Below are 16,942 nucleotides of genomic sequence, written 5' to 3'. Positions count from 1 at the left end.
TCCTACATATTCTGTTAAAAACTAAACTGCTTATTAAACATACTCTATAATTTCCTGCCTTTGTACCTTGGAGTGCATTCTTCCTTTTGCCCTGACTTATTGGATAGTACAGTGTAGCGATTTTTAAAAAGAAGATTCTGGCCGGGTATGGTGGCTGACTGACGTCTGTAATACAAACACTTTGAGAGGCCAAGGTGAGCTCACGGGTCACGTGAGCTCAGGAGTTCGAGATCAGCCTGAGCAACATAGCGAAACCCCGACTCTACAAAAAATACAAAAATTAGACGGGCGCGGTGGCGTGCCCCTGTGGTCCCATCTACTCAGGGGCCCGAGGCAGGATGATTGCTTGAGTCCCAGAGATGGAAGTTGCAGTGAGCCCAGATCGGGCCACTGCACTCCAGCCTGGGAGACAGAGTGAGATCCTGTTTCAAAAATAAATAAATAAATAAAATAATAACAATAAAAAATGAAAAAGAAGATTCTGGAGCCACACTGCCTAAAATGTTTGAATCTGGCACTGTCACTTAAATAGGCCAAGAATAAACTTAAAGTAAGGAAAATTTAAGAGTTTCAGTAAAAACAAAATATATTACTGTCTTTTATTTGAGATTTGTATTTAGAAAATAAATTTTTTAGGCCCTTTGTTTTTCTTTCTCTCCTTCTCTTTTGCTAGGCCAATGCTAATGGCAACATTTTCCAGACAGAGCCTTTGATTTTCCCACATTAACCTGAGTACTTGGGGTCTTCATAAATAGAGGCATGATTGGACCATCTACTAGCCACAATGAGCTAAAGCAACTGACAGTCCAGAACCAGCTCATTACCATAACACTGGAGCCAGTCAGGGGCTGAAAAAGTTCAACCAGGTTGGCTCTAGACCCACAGCACTTAAGCAACATCAGTAACCTTGAGTTAAAGTCAGACTGGTTCTAAGGCTGGGATCATGCTTTCTATTTTATTTGTCTCCTCCACAGTATCAATAACGATGGCTTTTGACATCAGTTAATTGTAGAAAAGTCTAGGTTAAATTAGTGAAAACTCTGAATTACAGACTATTCAAATAGATAATAGATTTTATTAATTCAAGTATATATGGTAAATAAAATCAGGGTGATAAAGAACCACCAAGCAGGGCTGGGCGCAGTGGCTCACGTCTGTAATCCCAGCACTTTGGGAGGCTAAGGTGGGTGGATCACCTGAGGTCAGAAGTTCAAGATCAGCCTGGCCAACATGGCGATACCCCGACTCTACTAAAAAACACAAAAATTAGCCGGGCATGATGGCGGGCGCCTGTAATCCCAGCTACCTGGGAGGCTGAGGCTGGAGAATCACTTAACCTGGGAGGTGGCCGTTGCAGTGAGCCGAGATCATGCCACTGCACTCCAGCCTGGGTGACAGAGAGAAACTCCATTCCCCGCCCCCCCAAAAAAGTCACCAAGCAATATCCTTTTGGAACTTGTTTAAGTAAATAGATATATCCCTATGTAAAATACTGACTTTAACACAATGATTTGCAAGTACTCAAAATCTATTTATTCTCTAAATAAATTTGGCATTTCTTCTGCAACTTTATTTTTATTTATTTATTTTTTTAAATCAGCTTTCCTAGATTGAAGCAACTTTATTTATATAGTGACTTATTTAGCAATTCCTCCATTAAAATTCTTCTGAGAACACAACAGTGATATCATCTCTGCCTATGTCTGAATTAAATTATAATATACTGACTAATTGCTTTCTGCTTTGCATTTTTTGATAACTATACTCATCAATGATTTCCCACCTATTAAAAATAATTCAGTTTGAATTTATCTTTACAATACTAAGAATGGTTTCTTTTTCAGGTCTCTAACTTTCGCTACCATCAAATGTACTAACTCATAAGTAACTATGGGAACTTAACAGTTTTCGTTTCAAATTTAAAATATATTTAAGGAAGATGCTTTTTGAAAGTACCTAGAATCTTTCATAAAAAAAGAAGTCAAGAAATTAAATAGTTATTAATTACTAAATCAAAAAAAGTGTCTTTAGGCTGGGCGCAGTGGTGCATGCCTGTAAACCCAGCACTTTGGGAGGCCGAGGCCGGCGGATCACTTGAGGTCAGGAGTTTGAGACCAGCTTGCCAACATGGTGAAACCCCGTCTCTACTACAAATACAAAAATTAGCCAGGCATAGTGGCACGCGCCTGTAATCCCATCTCCTCGGGTGGTTGAGGCACAAGAATCGCTTGAACCCGGGAGATGGAAGTTGCAGTGAGCCGAGATCGCACCACTGCATTCCAGCCTGGGCGACAGAGCGAGACTCCGTCTCAAAAAAAAAAAAAATTGCGTCTTTTGATTTAATATTTCCTCTGTTCTAGTCATTTATTCATAAGGAGTCTGTACCATCCCAATCCTTTTTGAAAATGGAGGGGTTTTTTTGTTTTTTTGTTTTTGAGACAGGGTCTTGCTGTAGCCCAGGCTGGAGTGCAGTGGCGCGATCTCGGCTCACTGCAGCCTCGACCTCCCTGGCTCAAGTAATCTTCCCACCTCAGCCTCCCAAGTAGCTGGGACTACAGGCTGCGCCACTGCACCCGGCTAATTTTTGTGTTATTTGTAGAGACGGGGTTTCGCCAGCTAATTTTTGTTATTACTTGTAGAGACGGGGCTTCACCGTGTAGCCCAGATGGGTCTCGAACTCCTGAGCTCAAGTGATCCCTCGCTTAGGACTCTCAAAGTGCTGAGATGACAGAAAAATTAGTTTTAATATGGAGAGGCAAATCCTTGGTATCTGTAGAACCCATCCTGAATTATCGAATGCTCTATAGTACATTTCAGACAAACAATACACTTAATATTTTTTTCTCTTCGTTTATCTATCTCAAGTCTCATACTCCACCTCTATCTAAAAAGAAGTTGAAGGGACTCTTTTTAGATACAGGTGGAGTATGAGAACTCTTTTGTTTTTGAGACCACATCTCACTCTGTCGCCCAGGCTAGAGTGCAGTGGCGCCATCACGGCTCGCTGCAGCCTCGATCTCCAGGGCTCAGGTGATTCTCCCACCTCAGCATCCAGACAGGCAGGCGCCAACACACCCGGCTAATTTTTGTATTTTTAGTGGAGACCAGGTTTCGCCATATTGCCCAGGCTGGTCTCGAACTCCTGACCTCAAGTGATCTGCCCGCCTCGGCCTCCCAAAGTGCTGGGATTACAGGCGGGAGCCACCGCGCTCGGCCTGGCAAATTTTCTTGCTGTGCTTTAAATTTTCTCCCCAGTCCTATTTTTTTCCTTTCTTCAGGAAATATGGTCTCTGTTCTGAATCCGTATCACAAGAAGCTCTTAAGGAGTAATGACTCCTCCCTCTTTGGTCAAACTAGGTTCTCTCCCTTCACTCAGATTTAATTTTTTTGGTCACACTTCGCCACCGTTTGACAGTTACAGTCAAACGACATGTAATACTTACTCTCCCAATCAGCCCTTGGCGAGTAGCAGGTCTTGTAGGTACAAGTAGTCTCTGCACAGTACACTCGGGCCCACCAAGTGAAGGTCTGATTACTTCTCACTCCTCAGCTTACCTAACCAAGCAACACTGGAACCCTCAGACCACAGCGTTCAAGTTGTCGCACAAAGGACATTATTCACATAGTAAGTACTGGGGCCATTTTTTTTTCAGTCTGAAGTGTGATATCCCCCAAAACATTTCCTAACCAAGGCATGCTAGGCCAGGATAAATCGTGCCTGCACATATAAAACAGAAGGGTACAGTGGCTGCTCCAGTTTGGAGCACCCAGGTCCTCCTATAAGAAAATATGGTTTACATTACCAAATTAGTCATTATTAATGGGAAGGGAGAACCAATAAGTGCATGTGAGAGTTGAGAGAAGACCAGTTGGGAAACTTTCAGATGTTTACTTTTGCCTTCTGACAGTCGATCAGCATCCATCTTTCACTCACATCCTGTAAAACCGAGTTTTGTTAAAGCAGCGTCCTGTTTCTAGAGTCTAGGATAGCGGGATTTAGTGAAGAGTCTAGGATAGCGGGATTTAGGGAACGGGTCTTCTCCACCTCGCCCAACTTGTGGCTTTTTGGGGTATCTCGCAGAGTTATAAATATCTAGAGTTCTCCCTAGTTTTTCTGATAGCCACAGCATCTGAGGACCCTGTCTTTCCCCCTCTTGAGGTTCGAGTTTCCTCACCTTGGTCAGTTTTCCGGTCTCTGGCTAGGCTCCGAAAATAGACTGTGCAGAGCGTGGCGTCTCTCCGTTGCTAGGGTAACAACTTTGTTTTGTTCCCGCCCCCCACCTGCCAACCTCCGGGTTCCCGCTTGACTTTTCTGGCCAATCATAGAAGAGTCTCATCTGAGACTGCACTGGAATCGACCAATCCGAGCGCGTCCAGGTCAGGGTCACTGGTCGCCCTTTCTAGTTAACCAGGTCGACCCCTTTTAAGCCTCAGTCTCGGTTAGCTTCACTTCAGCGGGAACCTGCCCACTGAGGAGGCCGATTCTTTCCGGCTCGAGCAGGTCCGGACCCGCCCCTCTGGCGTCTAGCAGTCTCGGAGGCCTGCCCGTATAGTTCAGGGCCAGACAGCGAGCGGCGGCGACTTGCCAGTAAGGTAAGTTTGTGGGGTTTTCGTTTGTCCCGTTCGTCAGCAGGCTTCGCTCTCTTTTACGCTTTTCCCGCGCGTGAATTCCCGATCTGAGGACTCGATCTCCAGCCGATCTGGAGAGACGGGGGCAGAAGGGTAGGGTCAGTGGGCCGGGGGTAGAGAAGGTTTTGCTACAGTCCTCCACGCCCCCAGCCTTTCACGTCTCCCCCACGCGACAGAAACACGTGTTGTGCTTCTGTCTTGGCTTGTCGGGGGCGATAGTGTGTTTGTATGTGTGCAGGTGGGATCGCGCTTTTTATTCTCCTCTGTAGGCAAGGCTTCCGGGCCCCAAGTCCCCGGGGGAGCACCTGGTCAACTGCCACCCGGTTCCTGTGGGGCACTGGCTTGAGCTACGTGTCGTTCCCACTCTAAGGAACATCGCGACTCCGGGAGCTCTGCTTTTACTGCCTCGGAGTGGAGAAAAGCAGGCGCGCCGCTCCCTTGCCACTGCTAGGGAATCTGGTTGTCTTAAGTTCACTTAGAGATAGAGTTGTTACCCTAGTTTCCCATAAATTCCGTGGCTTGGTTTTAAACAAAGGGGCGGCGGGGGGATGGCGTAATAAATATTTGGAGTATTCAGGACTGATTAGCCATGATCAATAGTAGGACCCCACGGAAGGTTTTAATGAATGGTTACTTTTGGTTATTCAGGTATTGGAATTTGATTATGAATGAACTAAACTGCTTCCCTTCTTTCTATATACCATGCATTTCTTAACGACCATCCCATCTGGCATAAGAGATAGTGAAGTTTGATTAATTTGTCCCTTCTACTCGTTATTATCTACAGTAAACAAAAAATGGGGGTAGAATAAGGTTATTGGCTAAAGTAACGTTATTGGCCTTTTGGCCAAATTACCAATACCTTAATTCCGCTTATTACTGTGAATGATCAGAGTTTAGCTGTCTTGCATTTTGCTAATTCACTAGATACTTGTGGAGCTTAAATTATAGATATTATGCCATCTCCTTCTTCTTGCTTTTTTGTTTTTATTCTGCCTCATTGTGCATTATTCTAAGTCTGTAATGCTCAGCCGGTGTTTTTCAGACCTTTTGACTGTGACCGACAGTAAGAAATAAATTTTATATTGTGACCTAGTACACATGTAGACAATATATAACCGACAACTGTTTTTACAGAAACAACACTTAACACTTACTACTTGCAATATATTCTGATCATTTCCATTACATTTAAAAAAATGTACACCACAACACCCTAATGGTTTGTCCCTAGACCTTTAGTTTTCAAACTTGTGTGTGCACTTTATTTAAAATTTATTTAAATAAAGAATTTATTTAAAATTTATTTAAATAAAGAATTTATTTAAAATTTATTTAAATAAAGAATTTATTTAAATAAAGAATTTATTTAAAATTTATTTAAATAAAGAATTTATTTAAATAAAGAATTTATTTAAAATTTATTTAAATAAAGAATTTATTTAAAATTTATTTAAATAAAGAATTTATTTAAAATTTATTTAAATAAAGAATTTATTTAAATAAAGAATTTATTTAAATAAAGAATTTATTTAAAATTTATTTAAATAAAGAATTTATTTAAAATTTATTTAAATAAAGAATTTATTTAAAATTTATTTAAATAAAGAATTTATTTAAAATTTATTTAAATAAAGAATTTATTTAAAATTTATTTAAATAAAGAATTTATTTAAAATTTATTTAAAATTTATTTAAATAAAGAATTTATTTAAAATTTATTTAAATAAAGAATTTATTTAAAATTTATTTAAATAAAGAATTTATTTAAAATTTATTTAAATAAAGAATTTATTTAAAATTTATTTAAAGAATTTATTTAAAATTTATTTAAAGAATTTATTTAAAATTTATTTAAAGAATTTATTTAAAATTTATTTAAAGAATTTATTTAAAATTTATTTAAAGAATTTACTTAAAATTTATTTAAAGAATTTACTTAAAATTTATTTAAAGAATTTACTTAAAATTTATTTAAATAAAGAATTTACTTAAAATTTATTTAAATAAAGAATTTACTTAAAATTTATTTAAATAAAGAATTTACTTAAAATTTATTTAAATAAAGAATTTACTTAAAATTTATTTAAATAAAGAATTTACTTAAAATTTATTTAAATAAAGAATTTACTTAAAATTTATTTAAAGAATTTATTTAAAATTTATTTAAAGAATTTATTTAAAATTTATTTAAAGAATTTATTTAAAATTTATTTAAAGAATGTATTTAAAATTTATTTAAAGAATGTATTTAAAATTTATTTAAAGAAATTATTTATTTATTTAAAATGCAGATTGCCCTGGCTCCCTCCAGAAATTGGTTCTGTGGTCTAGTGGGACCCAGGAAGATATACAATATAGCATATATGAAATACTTGGTACAGTGTCAAGTGCACAGGTGTTCAGTGAATATTAGTTTTCTTTTTGGGGAACAAATGTTATTTATCTTTAGGGATATAATCAACTCTTCAAGGTTTCATCTGTCCCTGGCAAGGTGGCGTCCAATACTAAGAACTGTTTTCCCCAGGTAGAGGAAGTAGCGGGGTGGGGGATGGGTCCAGGATCTGAGATTAATCTTTAAGCAGTTGGCTTCCCTGAACAATGTCGGAAATACAGAAGCTTAGAGGTTGAGGAACATAAGGATTAGAGAGGTTCTGTGACTTTCCCAGGATTGTGCTGTCAGTAAGTGGATCTCCGAGACTAGAAGTCACTTGCTTTAGTCTAATATTCTTGTCCATTCTGCCTTAATAGCAGCCGCAATCTGGAGGCAGTAGTTGAAGCAGAAAGAGAGCTTCCCTAACTTGCCTATCCCAAAGGAGAGACAACTGAATTTGACTCCTAGTTCGGTTTTAAAGTAATGAAACTTCTAACCTGCACATTGTGCACATGTACCCTAAAACTTAAAGTATAATAATAAAAAAAAAGAATAATGGTGAAATAAAGGTTTTTTTAAAGGGAAAAAAAATAATGAAACCTGAGAGATCTAAAATATTTTTTAAAATACACCCAAAGGTTTCTGTGGATTTATAGCTATGAAAAATGGATATAGTTTAGCTAATTCTTTTATATAGAGTATTTTAAAACACTGGTTAAATAATTTATTAATGCAACATTTAAAGAAATTAAAGATGAAAAATCTCACTCAATTCTGCTACCATAATATAACTGATAATTCTGTTCCCCTCCTATCTTTATCCACATGTACCCATGTTTTTACATGATTGTGATCCTTTTTCATATACTTTTTTGTTATTTTTATTTAATACTGTTTTGGAAATTTTTTTCTATGTTGTGATGATCTTTATATTTTGCATTATTAACAGCAACCTAATATTTCATAGAGTGAGTTGGCTGTAATTTACTTAGCCTAACTAACCAACAACAGAAAATAAGATACTATATGTCCTTTGAAAAGGGAGATGTAGCCAGGTGCGGTGGCTCACACCTGTAATCCCAGCACTTTGGGAGGCTGAGGCGGAAGAATCACTTGAATCCAGGAGTTCAAGACCAGCCTGGGTAACACAGTGAACCCCCATCTCCATAAAAAATATTAAAAAATTAGTCAGGCTTGGTGGCATGTGCCTGTGGTCCCAGCTACTCAGGAGGCTGAGGTGAGAGGATCGCTTGAGCATGGGAGGTTGGGGCTGCAGTGAGCTGTGATTACGCCACTGCACTCCAGCCTGGGCGACAGAGCGAGACTCCGTCTCAAAAAAAAAAAAAAAAAAAAAAAAAAAGTAAAGGGAGATGTGCTAATATAGTTATTCCATGATGTCTTGGGTTATTTAAAATCATTTCTATAACTTGTGTCTTACATAACAGTGAGCTCAATAGGAAGCCTAACAGGAAGGCCAGATCTAGATCTGGACCTGAGCTGGGAGTTTTTGCCCTTCTTGGATGTATGAATTTGACAATCAAGATTTCTATGTGCTAGAGCAGGCAGTGATCAATCCTGGTGTCCTTTATACATATGAGTTAGGTTGAATGTACTTTTTTTTTTTTTTTTTTTGAGACGGTCTGCTCTGTCGGCCCAGCTGGAGTGCAGTGGTATGATCACAGCTCACTGCAGCCTCGACCTCTGGGGCTACAAGTAGCTGGGACTGTAGGCACATGCTACCATACCTGGCTAATTTTTTTTTTTCTTTTTTGGTAGGGACTGGGTTTCACCACGTTCCCCATGCTGGTCTCAAACTCCTGGGCTCAAGCAATCCACTTGCCTCAGCCTCCTAAAGTGCTGGGATTGCAGGTGTGAGCCACTGGGCCCAGCCATGAATGTTCTTTTTTTTTTTTTTTTTTTTTAAGACAGTCAAGTGAAGCAACGGGAGTGGAGAAGGAACAAAGAATTCTGTAGCTGGTTGTGATTAATTAGTTGTATTAATAAATACCACTGTACTCAGACCAGCCTGAATTTATTTTTTTACTAAGTATAGACATTTTTAAAATGATTTACTTTAAAAAATATATGAATCACAGCAGCTTCACATAGGTTCAAGTGCCATAGTAACACTCACACTGTTACTTTATGAATATTTTTTTCGAAGATTATATGAGTGTGTATTAATTTATAATTTAAACAATTTTTATAAAGGAGCCAATTAAGTTGGCTGGGAGAATAAAGGCTACAATTAGTCTATATTAGCACATCTCCATTTTCAAAGCACACATATTGTCTTATTTTCTGTCATTCTAAAACATTACTTCTTTAAAATTAAGAAATATTTCAAACAGAAAAATAGACTTATGAACCATCATCCATGTATCTACCAAAGATTTAACAATTGTTATAATTTTGCCACATTTTCTTTAAGGTGTTGATCTTTTTAAAGAACTAAAACATTACAGCTATCTCCTTATACCCCTTCCCAATCTCATTTCCTTCCCATCCCAGAGATACTTTTCCAAAGTTGGTATATATTTTTCCAATCTGTATTTATAAGTGCCCTGACATGTGGCCATAAATGATTTGTAATATATTATTTTGTGTGTCTTTAAGATTTATATAAATGGTATAATTTATTCTTCTGCAGTTTATTTTTCTTTTTTGAGATAGGGTCTCACTCTGCTGCCCAGGCTGGAGTGCAGCCACGTGATCTTGGCTCATTGCAACCTCCACCTCTTGGGCCCAAGTGATCCTCCCACCTCAGCCTCCGGAGTAGGTGGGACCACAGGTCTACAGGTGCGCACCACCATGCTTGGCTAATTTTTAATTTTTTTTTGTAGAGACAAGGTCTCACTATGTTGCTCAGGCCGTTCTTGAACTCCTGGGGTCAAGTGATCCTCCTGCCTCAGCCTCCCAAAGTGCTGATATTACAGGTGTGAGCCACTGTGCTTGGCCCTGCAGCATTTTTTTTTTTTTTTTGGTCAGCAGTATTTTTGAGATTTTAAAATGCAAATAAAGTTATTTTTTATTGCTATATAGTATTCCAATATATGACTAAATCACTTTAAAAAAAATCTCCATTCCGTTATTGCTGTTGGACATTTAGGTTGTTGTAAATATAGAGATAAGATTCATATAAATCATGCAAATATTGTTATGATTCCACTTGCATGAGGTACCTAGAATAGAGTAATTCATAGAGACAGTAAGTAAAGTAGAGGTTACCAGGGGCTGGAGGAGGGAGGAAAAGGGAGTTAGTGTTCAGTGAGTACAGAGTTTCTGTTCAGGATGATGAAAAAGTTTTGTCAACAGATAGTTGTGACAGTTGAATAACATCATGAGTGTACCTAATACTACCAAAATTGTACACTTTAAAATGGGTAAAATGGCAAATATTATATGTATTTTACCACAATTAAAAAACTAAAAATTAGAAACATAAGAATTATGCTTATTTTTTCAGAAGCATATGTTTAATTGCTTTATTTTCTGTGGAGTGAGGCCATGAAAAAAGTGAACATTCCTATTAAAAAATAAACTTTAAGTTATATTAGCCAGATCTGTTTTTCCTTGTAAATAACAGTTTTTGAGATCTTTATATGACAACTTTTCTTACTTGCATGTTTGTAAAAGGTTTTTATGATTATCATTCTTCAGAATTCTCCAGTTTTTTGTTTTTTGAGGGTTTTTTTGCTCTACTTTTCCAGAGTTTTGGGAAAGATTCTTATAAATATGGGCGTACCTTTGAGGCTGTCTTTTGCATTTGACTGCTAATCACCAGTTAGTTCTTTCAAGTATTTTACTCTCTCTCCTCTCCTCACCTACCCTCCCCTATTCCCTGCCCTCTCTTGCATCCCTCCATCCCCTTTCCAAGCAGCCATACCTCTTCCTAGGTCTTCATGCCCACACATACACTCTGCCATCCCTTGGGTCCTTCTCAGCTCCTCCAAGATTCTCTCTCTCTCTCTCTCTTTTTTTTTTTTTTGAGACGGAATCTCGCTCTGTTGCCCAGGATGGAGTGCAGTGGCGCGATCTCGGCTCACTGCAACCTCCGCCTCCCAGGTTCAAGCGATTCTCCTGCCTCAGCCTCCTGAGTAGCTGGGATTACAGGCACTCACCACCACGCCTGACTAATTTTTGTATTTTTAGTAGAGACGGGTTTTCACCATGTTGCTCAAGGCTGGTCTTGAACTCCTGACCTCATGATCTGCCCACCTTAGCCTCCCAAAGTGCTGGGATTACAGGATCAAACTTCACATGAGCAATTAACAGTCTTCAGCAATATCACACTTTTAACATTTGAAGAATTGATCCATCCTCATTTTGGGATTAAAATAAAAACTTTTTCTAGGTCTTAAAATTAGATTCTGACCTTAAGGCTTTGAGAAGCTATAGTATGAAGGGGGAAAAAAGAACTTAATGTGAAAGATAATCAGCAAATTATACTGCTTAAGATGTTTAATATGAACTTGAAACCAATGCACCATTTTCAGAAGCCCTATATTTTGTTTTGGCATAAGATGATTACCATTTGAAGTTTGATCCCTCTCTGTTTCCTTCAAAATGCCTGGGCTAACTTCACCTCTCCCTATCAATTTCTCTCTGGGAACAGAAACATTTAGAGTAAGACATTAGTAATTCAGTTTTTACTTCCAGAGTTGGCATGCATAACTATTACTGACAAATAGGGTCATTACTGTGCTTTGAGGCTTAGATTTTTCTACTTTCTTCTTGAGTACTTTTTCTGGAAGACTTTATATCTTGGTAGAACAAGGGGTTTCTTCTGTGAATTTGTACTTCCTTTGCATCTCTGCCTCTCTAATTAATGATGTGTTAAACAATCATATGTATTGCCAGAGGTTGCTTTTTATAGAAATGGTTTTATAACATGACTAATCATATGTGAATTTTCAGGCCAGATCTCTCAGTCATGATGTTCTTGAGAAGGTTGAGTGCATTCGTGGAACTTGATGATTGTCAATAACTAGGCGGTTTAGGGAAAATGTTGCCTCTAAAGAAGAATAGTCTATTTGCTTCTAAGAAACTAGGAACAATTTTTAATAAATCGTATGGCTAAGCTTCTGTGCTGGTCACCTCTTGACAGTCATTTCTCAAAGTAAATGTAGGGGAATGAATGATTACTCTCAAAATCATTTATACTTTGTGAGACAGAAATCCTTAAACATTATGCTGAAATGGGTTATAATAGGTACCCAGGCTTGAACTGATTTTGTTTCTGCCTTTTGACACACAGTAGATTTATCTTCCTAATGATGTGTTGCTTAAGCTAGTATTAAAATAGAAGAATAGTGTCCGATTCCTTCACTTACTAGTTGCTTGACCCTAGGAAAGTTAGTGTCTCAGAGCCTCTGCTTCCTCAGCTATAGAATGGAGATCAAAATACCTTTTTAGTTTGTTGTTAGGTAATGAAGGTAAGGGATTTCAGTTTCAATAAGTGCTTCCTTTTATCTTTTCCCCTTTATATTACATAAGAGAGTCTAGAACTTGAGTGATAAAGTGGTGTGTCCTGAAATGACCATCATTTATTGATTCTAGATCAGGTTTCCTACTACCAAGAACACTCCCAGAATCAATAAATAATAGTAGGTAGTACACAGAGCAGATAATTTGCATGCTGATACATGAGATAGATGAATAGTAATTTTTTAAAATTATAGTTTGAAATCCAGTTTATGTTCACTGTCTGGGCCAGCTGATAGTGTGTCCAGAATTGGTTCCTTCTGGTGGGTTCTTGGTCTCGCTGACTTCAAGAATGAAGCTGCGGACCCTCGCGGTGAGTATTACAGTTCTTAAAGATGGTGTGTCCGGAGTTTCCTCCTTCTGGTGGGTTCGTGGTCTTGCTGACTTCAGGAGTGAAGCTGCAGACCTTTGCAGTGAGTGTTACAGCTCTTAAAGGCAGTGTGTCTGGAGTTGTTCGTTCCTCCTGGTGGGTTCATGGTCTTGCTGGCTTCAGGAGTGAACCTCCGTGGTGAGTGTTATAGCTCATAAAGGTGGTGCGTCCAGAGTTGTTCTTACTCCCGATGGGTTCGTGGTCTCACTGGCTTCAGGAGTGAAGCTGCAGACCTTCACGGTGAGTGTTACAGCTCATAAAGGCTGTGTGGACCCAAAGAGTGAGCAGCAGCAAGATTTATTGTGAAGCGTGAAAGAACAAAGCTTCCACAGCCTGGAAGGGGACTCGAGTGAGTTGCTGCTCCTGGCTCGGGTGGCCAGCTTTTATTCCCTTATTTGGCCCCACCCACATCCTGCTGATTGTTCCATTTTATAGAGTGCTGATGGGTCCATTTTACAGAGTGCTGATTCGTCCGTTTTTACAGAGTGCTGATTGGTGCGTTTACAAACCTTTAGCTAGACACAGAGTGCTGATTGGTGTGTTTTTACAGAGTGCTGATTAGCGTGTTTACAAACCTTTAGCTAGACACAGAGCACTGATTGGTGTGTTTACAAACCTTTAGCTAGACAGAGTGCTGATTGGTGCATTTACAATCCTTTAGCTAGACAGAAAAGTTCTCCAGGTCCCCACCTGATTAGTTACACACAGACCTGATTAGAAGACACTGATTAGTTCTTCACCAGCAGTGAGGATAACCCCAGCATTATACTTTGGAAAGCTTTCACATAGCATTTTACATAAAATTAAATTAGACAAGGTAATATATGTGAAGAGTCCTATACAAACTTATTTTTAAAATAATATTTTGGTTATTCACTTAATGGAACCGTCAGAATTTTAGAAGTGAGGAAACTGAGGCTCCAAATGCATTTAAATGACTAGAACAGTCTAGTGGGCATCAACACTCATTGTTTTCTTTCTCTCCAGCCATTTAGTTAATTCAGTAAGCCCCGTTTAGATTGGACTGCCAGGTAGGGAACATTCTGCTCATTTCTAGTAGCCCTTCTAATAAGCTCTGATGATTTTTGGGGGCCTAGTGTGCTTTCTGCTGAGGGCCTTTATCATCTAGTATTCCTTTCTTTGAATATGTGTGCTTGCATTGAGTCACCCAAGAGAGACTTTAAGCTGGGCTCAACATACAAAGCTGTAGTTTTATCAGCTTTAAGCTCCTGTAGTTAGGCAGTGTGGATAAGGAGAGGTTACTTAGAAGAGGAAGAAAGGTTGTCTGGAGAAACCCAACAAGGCAGAGATAGCGTATTCCTCTTGATTGCCACAGATAGGGAGTACAGACCTGTTTTCCATTTTTTAATAAAGTAATGATATGCATAGGGAAGCTAAAGTGTGCTAAGTTCCTGTTTGTTAAAAAAGGATAGGGAATACTGAATAATTTCAGACTTTGTTTTAAAAAATATAAATTTAACTCTGTGTGAAAAGAAATAATTCAAGAGAATGCTTACAAATTAATAGAATATGTAACTTCCACGCCTGGGAAAAATTAAGAGAATAAAGAAAATCTCATCAATCCAAATATGCAGAAAAAGATAAAAGATATATAGAGCCTGGCAAATAAAAAATACAAAGTAAGATGGAAGAAAAATCCAGTAGTGTTAGTAGTCACAATAAATGTAAGTAAGTTAAACTCACTAGGAGACTGTCAGATTGGATTTAAAATATTTCGGCTATGCTACTTACAAAAACCACATTTAAAATGACACAGAAAGGTTGAAAACAAGGGAATAGAAAAAGATGCACTAGGCCAATACCAACCTAAAGAAAAATGGTGAGGCAACATCAGTGTCAGACAAAATATGATTTAAGGCAGTTTAGTAATAATTAGTTACTTCATACCGATGAAAGAAAGAAAATTTACCAAGAGTCTGTCAACTGTGAACTTCATATAGGCCCCTAACAATACAGTCTTGAAATACATAAAGGAGGCCGGGCGTGGTGGCTCACACCTGTAATCCCAGCACTTGGGGAGGCTAAGGCGGGTGGATCACCTGAGGTCAGGAGTTTGAGACCAGCCTGATCAACATGGTGAAACCCCATCTCTATAAAAATACAAAAAAAAAAAAAAATTAGCCAAGCGTGGTGGCACATGCCTGTAATCCCTGTTACTTGGGAGGCTGAGGCAGGAGAATCACTTGAATCTGGGAGGCGGAGGTTGCAGGAGGTTGCAGTGAGCCAAGATTGTGCCATCACACTGCAGCCTGGACAACAAGAGTGAAACTCCATCTCAAAACAAACAAACAAACAAAAGAAATATATAAAGGAAAAAGCAATGGGATTATAGGGAAAAATTGACAATTCATAATAATTGGAGGCTTTTAAACACCTTTGTCAGAAACTGGTCAAGCAAAATAGATTAAAAAATAAAAAAAGCTAAGGATATGAAATATTTAAGATCTAAATGAGATGGAAGGGCAAGAATATTTAATTCCAAATTTTTAGTGACAAAAATGTACTTTTAGTCCAAAAAGTGATTTTTTTTTGTTTTATTTCTCAAATTTCTAAGGCAGAAAAAATTAAAGTTATGTGCTACATTTAATAGGAAGATTCTTAAATTATTTCCAAAAGAATAGAAATTCCATAAATGCAAGGGCATAGGAAAAAAAAATCCACCTTTTGATGGCTACCAGAAAACTTTAGTTTTGTCTGCAATATGACATTGATGACAATACCTAAATCTGGAAGTGTTTGTCAATTTCTTTTACAGGATAAACACCCACCATGGTTTGACAACAATGAATTTTTCTATCAATATTTATATTATCATCATGTATATTAAAACATATAACACATAAATAATTATATGTTATAAAACCTATAATAACATTATAATTTATAACAACATAGCACTTGTAACCTCAGGAAAGTGGTACACTTGGGAATATAAAACTAAACACAACAAATGCTCTTATTGCTTCCCTTTCTGTGCCTTCCAGGATTGAGTTGTTACAGTTGAAATCACCATTTGGAGCTCACATTTAAAAAGTTTTAAGATGTGTATAAGACTTGAAAATAAGCATGTTGTAACTAACACATTCAGATAAATGTTGTCCTTCAGAGTTACTCTTGGGAAAGTTTTCCCTTATACCCATGACACTAACAGTATTCAAGATGCTGTATCTCAGCCATTTAAAGAGGTACATTTTTTTCATATCTTAACGTCTCTGAAATGGAGGCAAGTCCAATAGTTGAATGGTATCTTTTGGCCAGGTGGCAGTTGTGATGTGATAGTTGTTCCTGCATGCACAGATAATATCAAAATCTTTAGGATCAAAACTTTCATAATGGATGACTGAAGTGAAAAATCCCTGAGACAATGGAGGATCACCTTTAACTCTTAGAAAATAGTGGTTGTGGGGAGAGAATGGAGGAGATAGTAAATCAGATTTAGTTACCAATATGCTGAAATGGGAGACAAAAGGAAGCTAGTCTACATATTTGCAAAGCTGACTTAAGAGCATAGCAAAAATGGCTTTTAGTTCTCTTATAATTTATTTTTTAAAATGCTGCTTTAACAGTGCTCCTGGTGGCATAGAAGTTATCAAGAAATTTGTGTTGACAATTGGGGCCTGGCATGGTGGCTTATGTCTGTAATCCCAACACTGTGGGAGGCTGAGGCAGGCAGATCATCTGAGGTCAGGAGTTCGAGACCAGCCTGGCCAACACAGTGAAACCGAGTCTCCACTAAAAATACAAAAATTAGCCAGGCATGGTGGCACATGCCTGTAGTCCCAGCTACTCAGGAGACTGAGGCGGGAGAATCGCTTGAACCCGGGACGCGGAGGTTACAGTGAGCTGAGATTGTGCCACTGCACTCCAGCCTGGGTGACTGAAGGAGACCGTCTCAAAAAAAAAAAAAAAAAAAAAGAGAGAAAGAAAAGAAAATTGGACTCAATGTGAATTTTTGAGATACATTAACCAAGTTACTTTGCTTATACGTTTTTCTAATATATGCATGTTTGATTAAAATCTATGTCTACAATGAAAAGAGCTCTTTCAAAAAGTATTTAAAAATT

At 38.0% G+C, this 16,942-nt stretch overlaps 2 protein-coding genes across 11 annotated transcripts in view; one reads left to right on the top strand and one right to left on the bottom strand.

Moving 5' to 3' along the window:
• The window catches only part of DNAAF6 (dynein axonemal assembly factor 6), a 37,727-nt gene extending 33,348 nt beyond the window's left edge, over nucleotides 1-4,379 (bottom strand). Inside the window, exon 1 of one of the 2 annotated variants that reach the window (XM_063804011.1) lies at nucleotides 4,176-4,379. The gene's annotated coding sequence lies outside the window, so the exon portion shown is untranslated. Of the gene's footprint in view, nucleotides 1-3,443 lie in introns of both variants that reach the window. The other variant, XM_016943623.3, reaches the window with a different exon arrangement.
• The window catches only part of NUP62CL (nucleoporin 62 C-terminal like), a 121,115-nt gene that overhangs the window by 34,856 nt on the left and 69,317 nt on the right, over nucleotides 1-16,942 (top strand). For 3 of the 9 annotated variants that reach the window (XM_063804010.1, XM_063804004.1, XM_063804008.1), the window contains exon 1: nucleotides 4,433-4,593. The exons of 3 other annotated variants lie outside the window; for them this stretch is intronic. The gene's annotated coding sequence lies outside the window, so the exon portion shown is untranslated. Of the gene's footprint in view, nucleotides 1-4,371; nucleotides 4,594-16,942 lie in introns of those variants that run through there. 3 more of the 9 variants (XR_010154674.1, XR_010154673.1, XM_054676464.2) reach the window with 2 other exon arrangements.

The sequence above is a fragment of the Pan troglodytes genome, chromosome X (genome assembly GCF_028858775.2).
Source record: "Pan troglodytes isolate AG18354 chromosome X, NHGRI_mPanTro3-v2.0_pri, whole genome shotgun sequence".
NCBI classification, from domain to species: Eukaryota; Metazoa; Chordata; class Mammalia; order Primates; family Hominidae; genus Pan; species Pan troglodytes.
The sequence above is the reverse complement of the archived record's forward strand: the minus strand, read 5'-3'. Positions and strand labels throughout refer to the sequence as shown.